The sequence below is a fragment of the Scaptodrosophila lebanonensis genome, unplaced genomic scaffold (genome assembly GCF_003285725.1).
Source record: "Scaptodrosophila lebanonensis strain 11010-0011.00,11010-0021.00 unplaced genomic scaffold, SlebRS2 tig00000080-arrow-pilon, whole genome shotgun sequence".
Lineage (NCBI taxonomy): Eukaryota > Metazoa > Arthropoda > Insecta > Diptera > Drosophilidae > Scaptodrosophila > Scaptodrosophila lebanonensis.
In genome coordinates, this window is record NW_022060561.1 from 861790 (window position 1) to 867386 (window position 5597).

At 35.3% G+C, this 5597-nt stretch overlaps 1 long non-coding RNA gene across 1 annotated transcript; it reads right to left on the bottom strand.

Annotated features, from left to right (window-relative positions):
* Nucleotides 1–2938: 2938 nt before the first annotated feature.
* Nucleotides 2939–5597, bottom strand: LOC115625940. The gene is made up of 2 exons (XR_003995557.1): nucleotides 3231–5597; nucleotides 2939–3158 (listed from the first exon to the last, which is right to left on the bottom strand). It is a non-coding gene; the product is annotated as an uncharacterized LOC115625940 (long non-coding RNA).

Below are 5597 nucleotides of genomic sequence, written 5' to 3' on the forward strand. Positions count from 1 at the left end.
CTTTGTGTAGGCTCACGTAGAATTGTGCATGGAAGAGGCCTTTGTATTCGCGTTTTATGTGCGAAAAAATTGAAACATATTTAAAATAAAAAAAAGTGAATGATGCTTTAGAATTTTTGTTTGCTTTGGTTAAATGAAGATCGAGTGCTGTGTGTTGCTAAAATAAATGATTCCTCGCCTTAATTGCCATTTTTTTTTTTTTTTTTTTTTTTGAGGGGGAGGGCACTTCATTGCTTAAGCTGCAAAGCAAGAAACCAAATCGAAGGTTAAAAGGTTTGTTTATGATTGTTTTTGAAACCACTGCTCAACCAAGCTAGGCTCAGTTTTTCTCACACCCCATCATAATTTTATTATTAACGCAAAATTGTAGAGTAACCTGTGTCTTCATATTTGTTTTTAATTATACACATTTTTAATGGTTCTGGATATATATTTTTATTCAGTTGCATGCAATTACAGTGAAAACTCTCATGGTCCGGGGGGATATTTAAGGGGATATTTATATACTTTATACACCGATGGAATGTTTTAGAAAAGTGTCCGCCGAGAAGAGTGTCCGGATAAAAGAGGTGTCTACTAAGGGAGTTTTCACTGTATTTCCTCGTTTAAATGCAGGTTGTAAGGTACCATTTTGTCTGAACAACTGGAAAAAGATTGTTCTTTTCAAGATGTGCATAGTTGCTCCCACTTTTTACGCTCCCTGGCTTAAGTTTAAGCTTTGTTTTGCTTAAGCAAGGTTTTGCTTGTAAGTCTTCCATCAGCATTAGCAATAGGTGCGACTATCCTAGGCGTCGTTTCAATTTACAAATAGATTATAGACGTTGCTTCCTTTTCTGGGCAGACTGGCAATTAAATGTTCCCTTAAAGACCTACTTTGGAGATATTTATCCCATGATATCTATTGAGCTAATTAATTGCAATCATTTTCTTCTCTTCTGTTTAATTTATTATATACTTATCTATTAACGTAGCATGTCAAATAAAGTATCTCCGTATGAACAGATAAAATATTATTGTAGAGGCATCTTTAAAATTTAACTTATTCTTGAGATCTTGAGCAGGCGGATATGGCTATACTGTTGTACCAATCACAAGTATATATACTTTCCTTTGCACCAAATTAGAATAGCTTTTTACCCTTGGGCACAGTATGTCCAAACTGGACTATTAACAGTTGAAAGGATTTTATATTTGGAAAATATTAGAATTGTCGTTCGATTACGAATAGTTGCTGTAATATTTTATTCGCAGATATATGTACATATACATATGTATGTGTGTGTGCTTCATTAAATGCTGAAGTCATTTTAATAGAAATATAAAAAAATTTAAGATTTAAAGTTTTAAACAATTATTAATTGGTTTTAAAATTTAGTGCGTATACGAGTGTCTCAACAGTAGTAGTAAAGAGAAGCAACTTGCATTAAAAACACTGGATCATATTTTATATATATTTTTTTAAGAAAATTGACCCAAAACACGCATACAATTGTTGAAAAGGGGAATCTACAAAATATTCATGTGTAGTTAATGAACAAAATCAGTTTTGTCAAAGCTTTTGAGTTGAGTGACTGAGAAAAGTGGCTATAAATGCAACATAATTAATGAAAATTATAATATTTTATTAATAATTTGATAATATTACACAATTATTATTTGTTTCAGAAATATTGTTGCAAAGCCTGGAAGAGTTACTCGTATAACTAAGTTGGTTCAACAATACAGCATGTAATTTAACGTTTTGTGCTGCAAAGCAACCTGATAATTATAATATAAGCTGCTTCTATACTTTTCCGCCTGTTTCCGGTCAAAATCGCAATCAATACGCGATTAGCGAGTACGGTTTAGAAAAGCTTTTCATTTAAGCACTTTTCGTAAAATTTTGTAAAATTTGCACAGGGCGCCAAGCGGGGACAAGCAAAATAAACTGAAAGTCTGGCAGCACGCCCAGAGCAGAGTTGCACTGCAGCTGTGTCAGACGAAACCACTCATCGGAAATATTAATCGTAATCCACATTCGTAAGTATTACAAAATGATTAATATGAGCTTATAGTGCAATTTTTACATATACATATGTATCTTGAATTCATTTCCTGCTTGTTTTCTGCTGTTCGAGCTTTGACGCTGTGGTGAATTCACACTACAATATCCATTGTGGTGCTGCTGTCGCCCTCTGTCATCAAATTTTATAATTAACGAATAAGGAACGGTTTGTCTGAAGTTTAAGGTTTGAAAGCTTTGAGTAGAAATATTCAACTCAACTGCGGAGTTTTCCTCATGTTGCAATGTCGAGAAAAGCTTTTACCTTATAAATATATATATATTTCATACAATATTGTGAACTAGCTTGCTATTAAAACTTCAAAACTGTGGTGGATTTAGTGTTATCCTTCCGCCATCTGCCAGAAAATATAAGAACTTACATCACGTGCCGTCGCAAGTAGCTTTTGTCTGCAGGGTGGCATATATTAAAACTCTGAGGGAAATTCGTTATTCCCTACAGAATAACTCAATTGCATTTAACGCACAACAATATTTATTTGTCCTTTATTCGAGAAAGCTTCTTTAAAGTTGATCGACCAACTTCATATCGATGCTAACAATTGAAATAAGTGTGACTTTAACTTAGCAACAAAAGGTGGCGCAGCCCCGAATTTTAACAATTTTTTGAGCGCTATTTACTCCTTAACACCTGCCAACAAACAAACTTTCAAAATTCCTAGTATCATGTTGATGGGACTTTTCTTATTGCATTTATCAGATATTTTATTTACCTTTTTGTATAATTAGACTTTTAGTTCAATAGATTTGAATAACTGTTTAACTGGAATTAGAAATGCAGAAACGGGAATAGGGACTTTTGCTTTAAGTTTGGATTTATTTCTTCCTGAACCGTCTGAAAAAAGAATTGTTCCCCTCTAAAATAAATAGCACGTATTTCATTTAGACGTTATAATATTTATTTTCAGATAATAAACAAAGTAAAGCATCTGATTCGATTACTTCATAAATTAGTCACAAATATATCGTATTGTCTACTATTTTTGGAAGAACTGAACACTTTCTACAATATAGTTAGAGCTAAGCAGTGAAGGAGGTTGTTTCCATCAGGCTTGGTTCCTTTTTTAGGTCCACTTCAAACGTAATCAGTCATGGGCTTGGAAATAGACAAAAGGATATACATGTTGTTGATCAGTGCGCGGCTTTTTTAATACAAATGCTTACTTACCTGCCATTGGTCCGATTTTTTGAACTCGCAGGGGAGACAGACGTCAGACGTTGAGAAAATATATATATTTATATGTATAATTAGTGAACTATTGCAATGGATCGCTACTCTCTATACTAATTACTGAATAATTATGTAATAATAATGTGTCGGTTTTGGCATGCAGATTAAATGGGAATTAAAATTGCAATGCAGAGTGCAGAGTAATGAATAGTTTGCTGATCTAGTGGAGTATCTAGCTATGAGTCTATAATTTTGAGAGTGGAACCGAAAGTAGTAGTAGTAGGAGAAAAGAGAGAAATCATGCCGAAATTTGTGAAATACGAGTACGTTTATAAAGTAGTAAGAAGTAAGTAGTGGGTGAGAGAGGGAAGAGCTTCGGATTCAGTGGAGATTGTCAACAATTTCTAGTAATCGATGGACAGTTAAGACTATAAATAACCAAGTAAAGATAAAGATACTTGCATACATACACGCAGAGTCCACTTTTAAAGTCAATGGTGATTTTCTTTTCTTGCTCTTTTCTTGGCTGATCAAATGCTATTTCATTTATTATTATTTATTTGGCGTTACAATCAAATTCAGTTTAGTTTGCTGTCGTTAGAGAGAGAGAGAGAGATCGTTGTGGGGAAGAGTCTGGGGATATTACGTACACGTTAGCTGGTTGTTGACAAACTGCGCGAGGCATCAGAATTTTTGCGTAAAATTTCTGTTTTCTGCTTTGAATGCAAATGTCAGAATCTCTGACGCGATGTGAAATTTTTACCACTTTGAATATAAATACGAGCATTGTGTTTCTTCTTCTTCTTCTTCTTCTGCTTCCTGTTATTCTTTGATTGTTGTTTGTTGTTGGCTGCGACTTATACTCGAGTTATCGCTATGGTTAGTTACTTAACTGACTTAATGGAGTACACTAGGTTCGCTTTAATACACGATCTTCTACATAAATGGCAAGTGGGTCTGCTGTAGTGAAGCAACTTGGTTGATTGGTTGATTGGTTGAAGGCAAATGAGAACGAAGGCGGTTCCTCCACGTACGTTATTAACACATTGGTTGACGATTTTAAGCTAATTGCTGTGCAACTCTTTGACTGAGATCTGTTGAATCAGTTACTGATCCCAGCATTAAAGTGAGGCGGTTCCTCCAATTACATATGTATACATACTTGGTATAAGTATCAACTTGCTTGACGATTTTAAACTAATTGCTTTGCAACTCGTTCACTGAGATCTGTTGCATCAGTTACTGATCCCAGAATTAAAGCCGAATATATATAAATACTGGGTATAAGTATTAACATTGCTTGACGATTTAAAGCTTATTGCTTTGCAACTCTTTGACTGAGATCTGTTGAATCAGTTACTGATCCCAGCACTAAGGCCGAACAGTGAGGTGGTTCCTTCACGAACATGTATAAATACTGGGTATAAGTATTAACATTGCTTGACGACTTAAAGCTTATTGCTTTGCAACTCTTTGACTGAGATCCGTTTCATCAGTTACTGATCCCACTATTAAAGCGGCATATATATGTACTTGGTATAAGTATTTAACATTGGTGGACGATTTTAAGCTAATTGCTGTGCAATTCTTTGACTAAGATCAGTTACTGATCCTACTATTAAAGCAGAACAGTGAGGCGGTTCCTTCACTGATCCCACTATTAACCCTTTGATTGTCTGAGATGCATATCTGCTACGTTCCGAACAGTGATGCTATCTCCACCTATCGATGTTAAGTGTCGCTGATTGGATGCATGGAGACAGGGTTGCATTTGAATTGGAGTTCTGAACCGCCCTCGCACATTTTTCGTTCAACTTAGTCGCTCGGATGGGCGTGGCCTTCACTTCAGCAGCCTTCAAATAGGCCTTAGATGTGGCAATGAAGTATGGCAGCGTGATGTGATGAGTGTGTGGCATGATTGTTAGTCGGCTAAAGAGTATTTACAATATTGGAACGACCTGCTTTATGTATAGAGTTGTACTTGTATGTAGTATATTATGTATTTTACACTGCCCCTGGCTGTTGCTATGGGCAACTAGGTGATGGTACTTAGACAATATATAGTAGTAGCCTAGCGCTAGCGCCGATTTACCTTGCTTGTCTGCAGAGGCCGCCGCAGGGTGCATGGATCCGCGTCCGTCCCCAGTAACAGTCCCAGAAGCAACGAAATAACTTGCTCGTTGGATATGAAATAAAATCGCTTCTCACTCTTTGTGTTTTGTTATTTGTTTTGTTCTGCTTTGGTATTTGTGTCAAATCGTTCTTTTGGTATTTGTTTTTTTTATTATTGAATAATAATAATTAAAATTTTACAATCGTTTTGTTTCGGGCTTGCCTTCAATTGTTTATTTCCTTTCTATAATT